Source organism: Myodes glareolus, chromosome 11, assembly GCF_982192425.1.
Source record: "Myodes glareolus chromosome 11, mMyoGla1.1, whole genome shotgun sequence".
NCBI classification, from domain to species: Eukaryota; Metazoa; Chordata; class Mammalia; order Rodentia; family Cricetidae; genus Myodes; species Myodes glareolus.
In genome coordinates this window covers 71,536,873-71,554,044 of record NC_142036.1, presented here as the reverse complement: position 1 = coordinate 71,554,044, position 17,172 = coordinate 71,536,873, and the positions used below count along the sequence as shown (strand labels likewise).

At 43.5% G+C, this 17,172-nt stretch overlaps 1 protein-coding gene and 1 long non-coding RNA gene across 4 annotated transcripts in view; both read left to right on the top strand.

Moving 5' to 3' along the window:
- Positions 1 to 5,723: 5,723 nt before the first annotated feature.
- On the top strand, positions 5,724 to 6,332 carry LOC146892422 (uncharacterized). The gene is made up of 2 exons (XR_015004474.2): positions 5,724 to 6,038; positions 6,259 to 6,332. It is a non-coding gene; the product is annotated as an uncharacterized LOC146892422 (long non-coding RNA).
- A 6,089-nt stretch (positions 6,333 to 12,421) lies between these two features.
- Arhgap5 (Rho GTPase activating protein 5) overlaps positions 12,422 to 17,172 on the top strand; it is a 70,673-nt gene continuing 65,922 nt past the window's right edge. For 2 of the 3 annotated variants that reach the window (XM_085697656.2, XM_085697653.2), the window contains exon 1: positions 12,763 to 12,907. The gene's annotated coding sequence lies outside the window, so the exon portion shown is untranslated. Of the gene's footprint in view, positions 12,540 to 12,762; positions 12,908 to 17,172 lie in introns of those variants that run through there. The other variant, XM_085697654.2, reaches the window with a different exon arrangement.

Below are 17,172 nucleotides of genomic sequence, written 5' to 3'. Positions count from 1 at the left end.
CAGAGGATCAGTTCTCAGAGTAGTCCTAACTTACTAGCAACCTGGAGCACAGCCTGGACTACATGAGACCGTTTCAAGAAATTAAAGCTGTAACAACAACAGTATTTGGGTTCCAAGTAAATTTTTTGCTTTAAAGGAAAAAAAAATCAACATTTTTATGATAAAAAATTTGACCACACATAAAACCTGGTTTTTATTTAAACAATGTGAGACAGCATATGTCGCTGAAGAAGTGTGAATGTTATTTGTATTAGATCATCTAGTACATGTATAAATGTCATTTTTCAATTCTGGGCATTTATACATGTGAGTTCCTTTAATAGACCTGACATTTTAGCTGTTTAAATAGACTATGATTTCTCTTCTCCTTACCGCTGTAACTCTGTGGCTGATATTGCTCACACACCCAGAAGGACTGGCTGGGCAAGAGTTCCACGTCCTGCTTATCTTGAGACTCCTCCCTCCATCACTTTCCCTGGACCGTCTGCTGGAAGCTGCGTTCCACTGAAGGAAACTGAAACAGTCTATGAAAGAGGGGTGGCTGTTAGGAAATGGAATCTGTGGAATGCCCTTATTCTGGATGAGTTACAGGCTTCCAAATTCCACAAAAAAACAAATAAAAACAGTCATAAGTCAGTTAAAACAAGACCCGTCAGTCTCAGAGTGGCCTCCATGCCTCTTCGTGGCATGGCCCTAACTTGAATGCTGCCAAAAATCAAAACCACGAGACTACAAATCTGACAATAGAAGAGGAAACAAGAGGATTCCTTCAGAGGGCCTTTGGCATTCGAGCCACGAGCCCTGAAAGCACCCTCGGCGCGGAGTTATGTGAGCACATCAGTGGTCAGTTTGACGGAGGAGAAATTACCAACCCTCACATTTTTCATTCTCCAAGAGATCTTACTGTGCTTGATGTGTTTAAAAAGAGAAATCATAAATGATGAAACCATTATAGTGTGACAGAATTGAAAGGTCTATTTGTTCCTCACCAAAAGCCATAATCTATAGCTCTCCATCTCACTAGTCCTAAAACAAGAAAAGGAACTTACAGGCAGGAATCGTGCCTCTCCTTTTTCCTATTGGCGGAATCACAGACTGGCAGGCTGTGGGTATGGACTGATAGTTCTTCAAGGAGAAGATGACTCAGAACAGTGCTTCAAAGAAAAAGTTTACGCAAGACTCAAAACCTGTGATGATATAATGTCTCAATAAATACAATAAAGGATGTTGAAAATAGGCAGATGTGATTAGCATGTGCAGTGTTACAAAATATCTCCTGTTTTCTCAAGGCTAAGAAGTTTAAAGATATGTAATGTGTACGTGTAAGACACAGAAGATGAGCACATCACTTCAGAGCCAGACATCGCCACTGTTAATGGTTTCATTTATTTTCTTCCAGGCTATTTACTTATTCTTATTTTTATTTTTATGCATATTTTATACAAATTTAAAATCATAATTGAATTTTCAGAATATACAAAACCCTAAGTAGAACATTGTTTAGTAATTAGAGATAAACTAGAAATTATTAACCTAGAGAGGTAATACATTTCACTTTTCAGTAGTCAGAGCTCCCAACCTGCTGGGCATTGATGCAGCTTGCAGTCCCAACACTCAGGAGCCCAAGCAGGAAGAACTTGTGTTTCAGGTTACCCTCAGCTACAGCACGGCAGCCTGTCTCACGGCAAACAGAAACGGTAGGTAACCTGTCTCATGGCAAACAAACAAACAACAAAAATAAAAATGTGAGAACCCAGAGTTCTCAACCAAAGTAAACAAAAAACAAAAACCCACAGGGATGGAGAGATAGCTCAGAGGTTAAAGCAGCTGCTGCTCTTGCAGAGGACCTGGGTTTGATTCTCAGTGCCCACATGGTGGCTCCTTAACTCTAGTTCCAGGGTCTCTGATACCCTCTTCTGACCTCTGTGGGCACCAGGCACACACATGGTGCACAGCCATGCAGGCAAAACACTCCCATATGCATAAAATAAACACCTCTAGCAAAACAAAATAAAAACTCCAGAACAGGGGAACTTAAATAAGAGTTGAGTCAATTTGGTAGAAGTAGCATGGGGTTGAGGAGGCGTTCTGGATCTCTAGATTGCCACTATTCATGAAGTGTTTGTCTGTCCTGTATTCTTTACATTTTCAATGAGGACACTTCCTTTTCATAGGTTCCAGTGTATTCCCGGTAACAGCACACTGTTCAGAGCTGAGACTTCAGGACCTGCTTTGAATTACAACCCCCTTTGCCAGGGAAAACTTTGCACAGCTAGAGTATATACAGGTTTATAAAATAGGTATGTAAGTCAAACATTTATTTATAAGTCACAAAGAAATTTATTTTATAGTTCCTTGATATACATATAATTTTATCATTCATTAAGGGTAAACAAATGTGTATGCTAATGAGCTGGGTCTGCCAGCTTAATTAAGTCTTGACTGAATATCCAATACTTCAGGGCACAGAACATCTTCAATGCTTTTTAAAGTTGATCGATATTTTGATTTTATAATAATCAATGCCAAGAAATGCATCACACAGTTACACAGTGCAAAATGTTCAGGGTCACTTCAGGAATGGTTGGAGATCCTGTCCCTTCTTGCAAGCCAAAGATTAATTTAATGATCTTTTTGTGGAACACCAACAGCAATTTTTAAATTAAGCATAACACAAGATAATCCAAAGATAAACTGATTTGATACTCACCTGCTGAAGAGTGAGGGTTGGAAAACATTAAAAGTTGTTTCCTGTAATGAAATTATTGTTTCTATAAAAGCAAAAAACTTTGTTGCATGCAGTGAAACATGGCCGTTCGTGGCATGCTGTGGTCTTCAGGGCGAGGCGAGGCATTGTTTGACATGAGAACATGCATCTTGTGAGGTGACAAGTTGTGTTAGGACCTAGACTGCAATGAAGTCATGCAATTCTGCATGGGGAGCACTGCCACAAACAGCTTCAGTAGATGTTTGAATTCACATTTTGGTCATTGTATATTCAGAAACCTTTGTATGACTGCTACAATATCATGACCATGACATTAAGTTTCATGACTTCATTTGGGGTTGAGCCCTTCCTATAGCTTAAGGAGTTGGGTTCTGCTGTGTGGTGGTGGCACATGCCTTTAAACCCAGCACTTGGGTGGCAGAGGCAGGTGGATCTCTGTGAGTTTGAGGCCAGTCTGGTCTACAAGAGCTAGATAAAGGACAGGCTTCAAAGCTATAGAGAAACCCTGTCTTGAAAAACCAAAATAAATAAATAAATAAATAAAAATAAACTGAAAAAAAAAGAAGAGGCTGGGCTCTATGCTGAAACAACTGGTGAGAATACTTTTGCAAATATCTATTATGGGGATAATTTTCCTTAAAATGTTTACCTGCAGGGCAGGTTGTGGCAGCATCCAGAGTTGCATCATGAGTTGACTGGTGAGATGACTGGGAGAGTCAGGAGTTTTACCCTTATGTAAGTTACAAGAACTGTCAGCAGCCTGTCCCATTGCAAGGCAGATCCACAGAACACTGTCAAAACCAGAACTCCTTTATCAGAATTGGTATGACACTTGGGATGAGTACCAAAATAACACGAACCCACAGGCCACACTGAAGATGCACACGCAGGAAATCAGAAGTGAATAGACAAACTGCGGTAACCTATTTTCTTTCTCATCTCTAAACCACAGTGGCATGCGATTTCTCTGGAGCCAAGATGTTGCCTTGTCCTGTAAAATATTCAAAGGTATGGCTGTAGCAACCGAAAAGATCACACTGGATTAACCACTCGAAAATTGTGCTTGGCTTTAAAGAGCTCAGCACCTTGCGAAGGCTCTGGCTGCGAAGCGGGTACCAAGGAGAATGACTGCAGTCCACTTGCTTCTGACCCCAGACCTCTGAAGCCCTGCTCACAGCTAGGATATTGCGATGAGGCCCCCAAGAGTAAGTGGACCCAGATGCGTGTTCATACATGTTAGCCCTTTCCTGAGGCTTTCTGATGGAATGATTATACTCTTCCTACAAACAGATAAACAAAGAGCCTAACAGAATGAGTAACACACAGCTATACTATTCGAGCAAGGAAGAGTAACAGACGAAAGTCCGGCTAACCAAGCTCTGCCGAGGAAGACTAACTCTAAGGGTGCCCTAGAGACAGAGGCATCACTCAGCAATGTTCTTTTTTCTACAAGTTTAGAATGCTGCTTAGAAGAAAAACACTGGAACCTTATACATGGGAGTGAACTGTAGGAAACATTACCGGGAAAGTGGAAACCTAACTTTATCACTGCATTAAACAAATTTTTAAGGCTTTGCTTCAAAAAGTCAGCATGACAGACAGTGTAAGCTCTAAAGAGGTTCCGCCCCAATGATAAAACAACAAGCTGGTCTAAAATGGGCGAAATGTATGGAAGAAATACATTAAAGAGATACCAGTGGCTAATAAATACATTAAAAGACACTCAGCATCATTTATTTATCAACAGACATTCAGGGTCAAACAATAATGAAATACAACATTGTACCTATTAGAAAGTCTTTAATAAAAGCCAATAGGTGTATAATCACAAGTGTTGGCCAGGGTATAGTACAGCTATAACATTCATACATTGTTGGCAGAAGTATAAAATAATACTTTGGAAAATGTTTGAGATTTTCTTGTAAGATTAAACATAAAGGCTTACCATAAAACCCATCAACTCTGCCCATTCAAGAGAAGTTAAAATGTATATCCATACAAATCTTTGTTTGTTATCATTAATAGTGCTATTGCCCACAGAAGGCAAATGATGGATACTATTTAAATATTACTTAGCTGGCGAGTGAATAGAGAGACTGGAGTTTGGTCACACGATGGAATGCTACTCAGTAACAGGAAGGAACTACTGAAGCATGCTAAAAGCATGCATGAATCTCAAAAGTATCAAGCTAAGTAGGAGACAAGTCCGTAAGATCACATATGGTATTATGCCACTTACATGACATGCCCAGAATAAGGGATTCCCCTCTGTATGCTGTGATATAGTTTTTGTGATTATTTTGGGGATGAGCGGATGGAAACGAATAAGTGGCCCTCCTTACAACACGTGGTTATCTGGATGTAAGGATGGAAATAAAACTTATCATAAATTGGCAAAAATGGAAACCATGTAGCTTGAACAGATTGCTAAACATGGTTATTGGGACGCAGAATGGGCTACTCAGCTATACTGCTTGGAGGCAGAGTAATGAATGAATTTGGGAAGTTTGAAAACCTATGATCTTAGAAAATAAAAGGTAATTTTGGGGGAAAGAAGGTACAAATCAGTAGATCTTACAACATGAATAGGCAAAGTTTGTTCAGAAAGGTCTAGAAATCCAAACTTAAAGATGTGGAGTTTAGGAAAAGGGATTGGTTATGATTTGCTTGTGTGTGTGTGTGTGTGTGTGTGTGTGTGTGTGTGTGTGTGTTTTCACAAGAGAGGGTTTCTCTGTCCTGGCACTAGCTCTTGTGGACCAGGTTAACCTCGAACTCACAGAGCCTGCCTCTGCCTCCCGAGTGCTGGGATTAAAGGCGTGCACCACCACCGCCCAGCTGCTCGGGTTGTGTTTTGAGATAGGGTTCCACCCTGGAGTTCATGGTGGCCTGGCACTCACTCTGTGGCCCAGGCTGACTTTGAATGTGTTGTCACTCCTTACCCTCCCGAGCAGTGTGTTTCCAGAAGCCACTGTGTGTCTTTTGGAACTGAGGTTGAATGAGTATCCATTCACCTGGAGTGAAGGGGAGGAAGTGGAAGGTCGGGCGTGTCACTGCTGCTGTAATTTGTTTCTTTTGGTTAGTTCTTCATCTTTGTGGAGAGGGAATGTACTAAGAACAAAACTGAAAGGGAAGCCAAAGCCAGGAGCCACAGCTTTGTCCCGGGTGTGGCAGGGTGTGGCTGAGAGTCGCAGTCGCAGTAAACCAGGAAGAACTGGAGCCTGGTCTGTGGGTTCACTGCACAAGACAACTTCACCAGATAACACCAGAGTGGAGAGAGGACTGCTTCCAAAGACCTCTGAAGATCCTAACGGTAAACACAGCCTGAGATAAAATTCGACTTTTTATCTGAGCTCTTCTGCTTTCCCAGTTCAGTAGTCTTTCATGACAGATTTGTATAATTCCTTTGCACTGTAGTAAGATAATCTTTTCTTTTTTTTTCCTTCCCTTCTCTTCCCTTCCCTTCCCTTCCCTTCCCTTCCCTTCCCTTCCCTTCCCTTCCCTTCCCTTCCCTTCCCTTCCCTTCCCACCAGGGTGGCCTTGAACTCACAGATATCTGCCTGCCTCAGGCTCCTGAGTGCTGGGATTAAAGGTTTTCGCTACCACTGCTCAGCTAGTCTTTCCTTTTCTTAAACTGGTGCTGCGTTCAGGAGCGTGCAGAGGTAGAGAAGAGCTGCAGAATAATAGCCTCGACTTAGAAAAGCAACCCTCATTGACCTGGGATGGTGGCATGCAAAAGTAAGCCATGTGTAACAAGCCTAAGTGGAGGCCATCTAAATGAAATATATTCTATAGTAAACCTTTCATTCCAAAAGAGAAAGATGGGGATTTCTGGAAGGATCTGCTTGCTTTGTCAGCATTTGGGAAAACTATCTATTAGGTGTTTGATGGGGCCGTCTCCAGTATGGGTAATGCTATGTTTGAAACAGGGTCTCATGTAGCCCAGACTGGCCTTAAACTCACTGTGTACCTGAGGATAATGTTGAACTCCCGATCCTCTTGTCTGTGTCTCCCAGGTCCTGGGATCACAGACATTGATTGCCACACGTGACTTATGTGGGGTTAGGGATTGAACCTCATGCTTACTAGACAAGCGCTCGAACAACTGAACCACATCTTCTGCGTTGGGTAATACTATTGACTGGTAGACTTCAGAATTTAAAGTTGAGTCCTCAAATACAAATATGTTCTTCAGTTGGCATAGTTCGTTCCATAGAAACTTTAAAAAAAAAAACCATCAAAGTAATATCACCTAGAATCACCATAGGGCAATGATGTGCTTACCACCTCTGTTTACTTTTGTCAGAAGTTACCATAAACAGAACCAGACAATGTTCAAAGTGGCCAGCCTGTAAGAGTCAAAGAGAGAGATGGGAAAGCAAAAAGCTAGAAGATGGAAAGTGGAAAGAATACCTAGCAGGTGACTAAACGCACAGAAAGACAAGACAAGTGAAGGAAAGAAGGGAGCCAACATTAACTACCATTCCACAGTGCAGATTAAATAGTAACATATTGGGCAGTAATGTTGCCATCTTGTTTGTGACCATTTTCTTTCTCCACAAACTATTATGGCATTATTGCTTTTTAGTGAGACTTCACTCTGCATAAAACACTGTGGTTATTTCTCCCAGTGTATATGTACTTCTAAAATATAACTTTAAATATTTGCTTACAGGGCTAGGTGTGTGGATAAGTGATAGTGTGCTTGCCTAGTATTGTGAGTCTTTGGATTCCATTCTCAGCACTGCAGGAAAGATGAAGATGGCGCCAATGGCATTCAACTCCATTTAAATTCCATCTTGGAAGAATTTGACTTATTTTACTTAAGGAGCACATGACATGCTTCAATTTTTTTTACTTTATCACTTTTGTCATGTTAATAAAAATCTCAGGATTGATAATGTAAATACTTTCATGGGAAAACTAAAAAGCAACTCTCTAATAGCCGTTCCTATTGAATCAATACAAACAAGAATGAGAAACCAAGTCTGTGACATCAACCTGTCTGTCCTGGGTGGTGCTGAGGAGGACGGGAAAGCCTAATTGTGGAAAGAATTAGATTAATATTCCTTACTGTCTAACAGTACTAAGGAGGAGGAAGCATTCAGGGCTAAACATGGATGAAAAATAATGAAATTGTCTCAAAAAAGTATTTAGAAATATATAGTAACTGAGCTAGAAGAACCATAATGTTTTTGGTTTTCTTTTTTTCTTAAGAAAATGCACAGGGATGGACAGGCAAAGCAAATATTTACCATCTACTGTAGTTTATAATGAGGAAAACTGACAGAGCCTTAATTGCAGTGATTAGCTACCTTATTGTTGACTACAGGAAGCTCTGATGCTGCCCAATTCTTCAGCACGCTTCCTGGTTTTTCAGATCCATGGTTGTTTGTTGTCAGTGTCTCATCTCACCTACCAGAGAGATGCTATATGGAGAAGTGTAGCCCACGTACATTGGGAAAGACAACTAAATCAACATTTATGCTTTTTTTTCCTCTTAAAGTGATTATGTCAGCTGGTACTTCAAAACATAATCTAAATCCTTCTGTTAGTAATAAATCCCAGGAATCCATAAAACCTAGAGTGTTTCATATTAGCAAATATTTACTAAGCTTTGAACCAATAATCACATATTTTATCATTGTATGGAGCCAAATACACATTCATAATTCCCACCCAGAAGAGCTTACAATCCAAATTTAGTCTACACTAAGGATGAGAGAATTATCAGAAATTATAATAATGTACAGTGACCAGACAGTCACAGTCCAGCTTTCTGCTTCTCACCTACAGGATTTGGGAATGACAGAAGAGACAGTCTAAGAGAGAGCATCTGAATCTGTCACTTAGTCACCTTCTCAATTATTTTTCAGCTTTATAGGGTTAACCTTTTTGGGGTTGATTAAATTCAAGCTGCGATCTTTTATAAAAACGCAATGGAGGGTCCAGATGGCCTAACAATACTCCCTTTTGTGAGAGGAAATAGCTGGAAGACTTTTTTATTTTTTCTAATTAAAGTATTTGTGCTGGTGGGACCTGAGCAAATTATTATTACTTTAAGAGAAGTCTACATTACAAATACTCGTTATAAAATTGTGACTGTTCTATAGCGGAGTGCTACTTTGACAATTTCAGTTATGTCCTAGGACTAGAGTGTCAGGAACATGACATTTTGAAGCTAGATCCTGATACCATCTCTGGGATTTCAGTCTGAAAATATGGTTCTGGAGAGTCAACAGAACAAGGTTCAGTGGAACAAAAAGCCAGGAAGGTCAACGCGGCACTTTCGCTCTCTCCCATCCCCAGACTCGTGATTACCTTAACTCTTGTCAAAATATTTCCTACGTTAACAGCCAAGACATAATTAACACTCTTTCTTCGTGTTGAAACTATCCTTGGTAGCAGTAAAACAAATACAAGGAAAGCCCCGAGCCTCTTAACTCAGCAGATGGCTGCAGGGGCTGTTTAGATGCCATCGGCTGCCCACCTGCAGGAGGAAAGCCCTGCCTCACCATGCTGTCCACGTCACCACTCCTAACTGTCTGAGACAGAGGATGCTAGTGAGGAGAAGGGGCTAGGTAGGAGGGTTGGGCACAAGCTGAGAAATGCCGTAGGAAATTAGACAATAGGCTTGTATGTGCTTTTGGTACAGTCATTGCTATCTTTACTCTCCACCTCTGTGTATTTTGTCGGTAATCAAGACAACATTCTGAGATAGGCTTTTCTCTGAAAACCCTTCTTGTGTCAGCTAGGCAAAATTACTGGTTACTGTGTCACCAGTGGCAAAGTCCTACCTTTGACTTTTTGTGTGTTCTTGGTTGAGGCTACCAAAGACAATGCTGTTATGATCAAAGACTTCCAGCAGGGGGTGTAACTGCTCCTATAGGGTAAGTTCCTGCGACATCATAGTTCATGCTTTTCCAACAGAAGTGGAATTATGGTATCGTTTTTATGACTGCCTTACCTTTTGGTTCAAAAACAACAATGTATATTAATACTCTGTTAGGATATGTTGAAGAGCTAGAAATGTGTACAGATGAATATTTAAATTAAAACCCTAAAATGCCCAACTGGGATGTTATTCTGCCTTTTATTTGTCCCAAAGTAAAAGAAGAACAAAGCTCTGGGTGATTTTAATTATCCAGTACACCAGAGGAAGTGCTTACATTTTTTAAATTCCAGATAAGGAGTAAAGGTGAAAGAAAGCTGAGTGCTATTCGTCCCGGCTCCCCCATAGCACCCCCAATGAGTTTAAAGAACCATTTCCTCATTTTTCTGAACATAGTCTCTTTTGGGTGGGGAGGGTGAGTGTTTCAAAGCTCAGGATTATGGGACGACCCCCCCCCCCACTCACCCTTTAATGCCCCTTACCTAATATAGACATTATCAATCACAGAACTTTGGCCTCTAATCCTCGTTTTCAGATTTCTATAGCAACAGAAGACCACGCTCCATTTCTCAGGGAGAAATAAGTGACATAGTGACAACAGCAGTGGTGGCATGTAATTAGTAAGTAGTTTACTAACAGTAATGAGCCAGGTCTTGAATGTCCAGATCGTCTAAGATGGATGGTGCAGGACTAAAATGCCAGCTATGAAAGTTATTGCTTGAAAACCAAATGGGGGGGGTTCTTTATTGAGAGAAATGAGATTTCAAGTCCTTTTTGCCCCTAGTCTCATGTCCTACAGCTAAAAATTCTTATGCTAATGTTTCCTTTATGAGCCCTGATTTATTTGACTGCAGATATGTTGATGAATGCCCATGGTTAGAGATTTTTCTGATTGTTTAGGAAGTAATTCCAAAATTGTCTTATTATGGGTACCCTGTAGTACTAATATCTTATTCAGGTTATGTTTTTTAGTTGGATCCAAGCACTGTTTATGGGCTTTTCGTATAATGATAAAAAAATACACAAAACAGATTAAGTTCAAGCCTACGTAAGGGGTTAGGGCCTCATCTTCCAAGTGTCCTTCCCCCTCCCTCCTCCCAACTTCTCTGTTCCTGCCATTGCTGTCGGGTCCAGGTCCGGTAGCAACAGATGCTCTTCAGCGGTCTTTGTCCTCCCCTTGGTTTGTAAGCATCCACACACACAACCTCCTCTTCTCTTCTTAGTAACATTCAGATGCAGCAAGGGATGGAGTCAGATTTTGGTCAAGCCTATTTAAAAGGAGCTAAATTACTGAGAAATTAGAAATGACTTTTCTGCTCTTAAAACTATTTTAAGTTTACCTTTGAGGAATATTGACAGTGGAAGGACATAGAGGAAGGAACAGACAGCTCTTCTGTTGTAATATTGTGACAGATACAGAGGCAAATTTTTCTAACCAGTTTGGACGAGCAGGCAGTTTTTGTTTTCTTTCCCGACAGAGTGTAACTATACTTCTGGATGGGAGCAGTGATGCCATTTTAACAGTAAAAAGCAACCTTGGCTAGCTTCAGTACCCTATGGAGCCTGAGAGGAACTCGGATTTTAGATCATCTTCAGACATTTACTAATGATAAACTGTTTCCAGTGCAGCAAACAAATCTTCCCCCAAAGAGAAATTCTCCCTCAAATTCCTTTACAAGAACCAATGAATTGGAGCAGATTTGTGTTTTTTCTTCTGTCTTTTATCTCCTGGCAGCTCTTGTAACATTTCCAGATAAAATTGGGGTGACCTTGGGAAAGCCACAGAGTTTCTTCAGAGCTTATAAAGGCCATGGTTTCTATCGCTCATTCTCTCTACTTTCTATGCACAGAAGAAAAATACATGGAAAGCTGAACGTACTCCCAAACTTGTGATATTTCTAGAAGTCTTGAAAAAGGCTGAATACATTTTAAAGCAGTATCATGAAAGCCAGGAGGCAGATAGTTTCTGAAGTTGAGCTGATTGTGAGCTAGGGCCCTTGGGACCACCCTAAACCATCAAAATCTTGGCGTCTAGCTCAACTTCCCTAAGAACGGCCAGGATCAAGGGCCTGTGTCTCTGTGTCGTGCCCAAGGAGAAAGGACTCCTCTCGCCTCCGTCTAGCTCTGGCTTCTGGCTGAGACTGGGACACACACACGGAGGCAAGTCCCTGCAACGGAGCTCGAGCTCCGGTACATTCTTTCCCCTTTGCATTCCTCAGTGCTCAGAGTGGACCCTAGGGCTGGGAGGGATTTAATCGAGGAGCGTTCGGCCCCCGTGCCTCGCAACGGCTCACACAACACTCAAGTTCCTTTGCAGGACCCCGAGTTACAGCCAAACACCGGAACGGAGGCCGGGGAGAGGGCAGGGGAGGCTCGGCCACCACGCAAGGCGTGCGGCGGCGCCTAAAGCGTGGAGGATGGGACGGAGGAGGAGCAGAACGCGGAGAAAGGGGAGAGCGGAGGAAAGCCGCTCACGCCAATGGGTAGCAGGGAAAAGGTGAGAAGGAAGGGAGTAGGAGCGGGAACCAATGGATGGCGGAGGCGGAGACGGGGGGAGGGGCGGAAGCCAATGGGGAGCTGGGGGCCCGAGCGGGGACGCGGCCCGGCGCGCTCTCTCGCTGGCCCGCGCGCGCGCCCCCCCCACCCTCCGTCCCTCCCTCCCTCCGGGCGCGGGGGCTCTCGCCTTCCCGGTTCCCGGGAGACGAGGGCAGGGGCGGGGCCGAAGCGGGAACGCGGCTCGGGAGGCGTCCGGAGGTGAGCGCCGCGGGACAGGGGAGGGAGGATTCTGGGGCGGGCGCGGGCACGCAGGCGCGCCCCCGTGCTGCCCGCGCCGCCCCCGGCCGGGTGTGTGTGGCTCCTCGGCCGCGCGCGTGCGCGTGCGTGCGTGCGTTCCGGCGGTGCGCGCCCGGGAGAGATGCTGAGGTAAAGTTCGGGGAGAGAGGGAGAGATCCGTCAGCGCGAGGAGCCCGAGTGGCCGCCATTACTGAGCCCAGCGCGACGGCGGGCGCGGGGGAAGGGGGGGAGGGTCGGGGCTGCCGCCGCCACCGCTGCTGCCGCCGCCGCCGCCGCTGGCGGGAGGGCGGGCGGGTTACCAGGCAGCGCGAGCCGCGGGGCTCGGGCTTTCGGGGCGTGTGTGTCGGCGAGGGCGGGGGGAGCGCGCGGGCAGCGAGAGGCGAGCCGAGAGTGGAGGAGGCGGCGGCGGCGGGAGCGCTCCCCAGGAATGTCGCTGCCGCCGCCACCGCCGGGGCCGCTGCCGTTGAGGAGGCGACGGAGGAGACCGGCGTTGTTAGGTAGGACCTGGAGAGCGGGCTGCGCGGGGCCTGCCGCTCCCCTGCCGCCGGGGACCCTCGCCCGCCCGCCCGCCCGCCGCCGCCGGTTGTAACCAGTTCAAGGGGCTGGGGCCGGGCGGCTGGGTCCTTGCAGGCCGGGCGGCGGCGGGGGGGAGCCGGGCGGCTGAAGGGCAGAGAGGCCGGAGAGGGGCCGCGTTCCCCACAGGTGACCGGGCCGGGGTCGGCGGAGGCCTGCTGCTGCTCGCCGAGCTCGCGCCGGCCCCGCCAGGCGTCCGCGCCCCGCGCCACCTTCACTTGTCCGGGGGCCCGGAGGGGGCGCGGGGAAGGAAGGTGGCGGGGTCGGCTAGCTGGGCGGCTGCGGTTAACGAGTTCCACCTGGGAAGGCGGGGGAGCGCGGGGGGCGCCGAGCCGCGGAAACCCGATCTCGCCCTGCAAACTTAACCGCCTGCCTGCCCGCCTTCACCCCGGATCGGCCCTTTCACTTTTTTCCTCCTTATCTGCTCGGCTCCTCCCTAGGTCCTCGACCACATTCCCATCTGCTAAGGCTCGGGCTGGGGGGGAGTGAGAAGTTGCACTGAGCCACCCAAACACAGGACTCCTTCCCCGTCGTTTTGACCGCTCCTGAGCTGTGGGGCTTGTGATCCCGAGTTTCTCTTCGCGGGAATAACCTCTAAAAATTTTCCCTCGGTTCCCAGCAAAGAAAAGTATCGGGGTGGGGGCGGGGAGCACCTCGGGAGCGCGCGTGCACTTATCCACTCAGAAACACACCCGCTCACACCCTCCCTCCCTCTCCAGCGTTATTGGAAATGCAAGTGAGGTGCAAACGTGTGTGTGTAGCCGAGGCCGACGGGTGTTGGAAAGTAAGGACGAACTACTAGGGCAGCTGATAAAATGCCGAGAAAGTTGCAGGGGAGACGCGCACATACTTTTCCCATTTGATGGAAATCCAGTTTGGGCCAGCGCTTAGTAAAAGAGAAGTGAAATGTACTAAATCAAAATCAAAATAGTGAGACGAGAGGATTTTTTGCGAGCATTTCTAAACTTAAATTTTATCAATCTCCTTTTTCTTTCGTGAAGATGGAAAGCAAGGGCACTTTCCCAGATGTTCAGGTGTGAGGCAGTTGAGTGCCCCTCGGTTGGTCTTTGTGCGTGTTGCCCTTCTGCAGGTGTTGGGGGGCGGTCATTGTCCAGTCTACTTAAATCTAAAACCCACACCTGGTTTGAACAGGATGTTAGGAGATATTTGCCTGCATCGAGGAGACCCATGGATGAGTTCTCAATCTCCATTTAAAACGATTCTTCGGGCAGCCATTGCATCCAGATGGAACTGTTCCCGAAAAATATTTTGGTTTCAATACAGACTTCAGTAAAATGAGTTCGGAAATGTTTTACTGTCAATTCCAGTTATGCTGCATGGTACTCCCTTTCCAGTATTTTTACATACTGGGGTTAATATTATAGGTAACCTGCAACTTGCAGAGAAATTTTGCTTTAATTTTAGATTTCTCATTTTGTGCTCGTTTATCCTTTGTAATTGATCCATATTTGTCCAGTCTATAAAAGGTAGCGCAGAGGAAGGAAGTTCTAAATGTGGGTCACAAAAATCTGTTAAGGCATTAGAGAAGTTTCTATAAATTGTGGATTGAAAAGCTAGAGATCTATGTGCTTTTAAGCTTCAAGAAATTGATCTGATTGATTTAAAGCAGAATCCAATAGTATTGGTAATTAGATAGCTATTGATTTGGCTGTCTTCTTTAGGCTACATTCTTTAACCCAGGTCAGCATGCCTTTATCATTCTTTGTATATTCATTATTAAGAGCATCAGGAGTGTGCTTGGTTACATGTGGATAGGAAAATACTGCCACACAATTATGTATATTTAAACTATTTTGGCAATTAGATATTTTCTTCTTACGCTATTAGACTTTGAAACCAGAACCTTGAACACAGAGCTACATCTCCAGCCCCCTTGAAAATCAGTTCAGTATCGTAATATCTTAATTCTCTTACGTGGTATTTTACCTTGACTGTTTTGGAGATCCATCTCCCCTCCTTTTTAGAATGGTAGGTATAAGACACACTTTTTTTTTTTTGACAATAATTTTCACCTTGAAAGTTAAGGTTTTCTATGAACTGCTGTGTTTGCTTTTTGGGTGATAATGGGTATGTATGATTCAACTTAATACCTCCCCCCCACACACAGCTGGAAATTGAACCCATACCTTGGGTGTACTAGGCAGTCACTCTTACTCTACCAGTATCCTTAGGAGTTAACTTTTTGTTAATTAAACAAAAGTGTGTTTCATGAATACTATACTAAATTTTTCCAATTGTTTATTTGGATACATAGTTTTTTCTTTGCAAATCAAGAAGGCACTGTGGCTAATTAACTCAAGAAGCTTTCTATAGTGTTGTTTCATGTTTGTAATATTCTTTAAGTACAAGAAAGAAGTCTAAAAGAATAGTGAAGAAATTTTAATAAAGTCATATGTCGTCCATTTGGTAGTTTGTGTAATGAGCATTTAAGTGCAAGGCTTTGTTGATTTTTATCAAACTGGGGGACAATGTTAGAGTGTGTTGGTGGTGTAGAGCACTTACACAGCAAGTATGTACAGGGCCCTTGGTAACTTCCTTAGAACTGCAAACAAACTAGAATGAAAGGTTAAAAATTTTTTTAAAAAAATCAAACATAAGAATTTGAAAAACGTTCTTGAGTTTCATACCTTCCCCTGGATGCCTTGAGACTTCCTCTGACATCTCCCTCCCAAACTAAGGCATTTTCTGTATTGAACCTATGAAAGTTAGTTTGCATTAAGTGTTAAAACCTCTGATGTGTTGTTTGTTAATTTGATTATTTATATTTAGCACTTAATAACGTGCCATGGGGATAAAATGATGACTTTTGTGAGAAGTAGTAGCTGGAAAGAACGAAGATAAAGTACCCGAGGTATGGAAAAGAGAACAGCTCTTTCCCTCATTGTCTCTTCTGGAATTCTTCGCAGAAGAAAACATTTTGAGTTCTTTTTACCCTCTCCATGTACTGGGAGCTAACTCTCCACAAGGCTGTTCAGTAAAATCATAACTTTTATCTTATCCTTAAAACTAGAAGTATTAGGAAAATTTATATATAACTTTTATTTTATGGTTAAACCATGGCTAAAATTTGTCACTTAGGTTTTTCTCAAGCTTTTTTTTTAATCATCCAGAGTTACTGTCAAACACTAGTTTTTTTTCCCTAACTTCAGATTAATCTTGTTAACATTAGCAAATTTATTGAGCCTCTGTTACTGTGAGCAATACAAGAAAGTGTGTTTGGACCATAGTCTTAACTCCTATCAGAGCTTAGAGTTTATTTATTTTTAATTTTGAAGCCCCCTCTCCCACCTGTTGATTTGTATATGCACATGTGCATGTGGATGCTCTTGGAGGCCAGAAGAGGGCATCAGCTCTCCTGGAGCTAGATTACTGGTGAGCTTTTCAGCCTCTGCAAGAGCAGTTCCTGCTTCTTAACTGGCTGAGTCTGTCTCCACCCCAGAACTTACGGTTGTGTGAGAAAGAATTTGAGACATGGAACAATATAAAAATAATTAAACGTGAGTCCAATACAGAACAGGTGAGTTTGGCAACAGGATAGTACATTACTAATTTAAAATTTGCTATAAAGGGTTAAAGATTGGGCTCAGCAGTAAGAGCACTCTTCTGGAGGATCCAGATTCTAGTCCCAGCATCCGTATGGTAACTAACAACTATCTGTACCTCCAGTTCCAGGGGAATCTAATGACCTTTGATGGCCTTAGTCTGCGATTCATACACATCAAATAAGTAAGACTTAAAAAACTACATACTATGTAGTATAAAGAAATTTCTACAAAAGCGATACATACTATCTGAAAGTAGTGTATAATTAGGATAGTGAGGAGAGAAAAAAATTGAAGTAGTAATGACTGTGAACCAAAAGAATGCAGGAAAAGCAGGCCAGATTGGCAGGTGAGAAGAGAATATTGCAAGTTGAAAGTTTAAGAGCATCATGAGAAAATTGAAATATTAGGAGAAAATGCAAACACAAGAGTAATAAAGAGGTCATGGAGAAATAGACCATTTATTCTCACTGAATTTGACATCAAATAGCCCTGGGGAGATGGACCACAGTTCTTGACTTTCAGTTTGGTATAGTTTGTCCGTTTTTTTTTTCTTGTTGATTTTACCCCTTACTGATTAAATATTCTTTGCTTGCTATTTCTATGTTTACCTTTTCAAAGCCAAG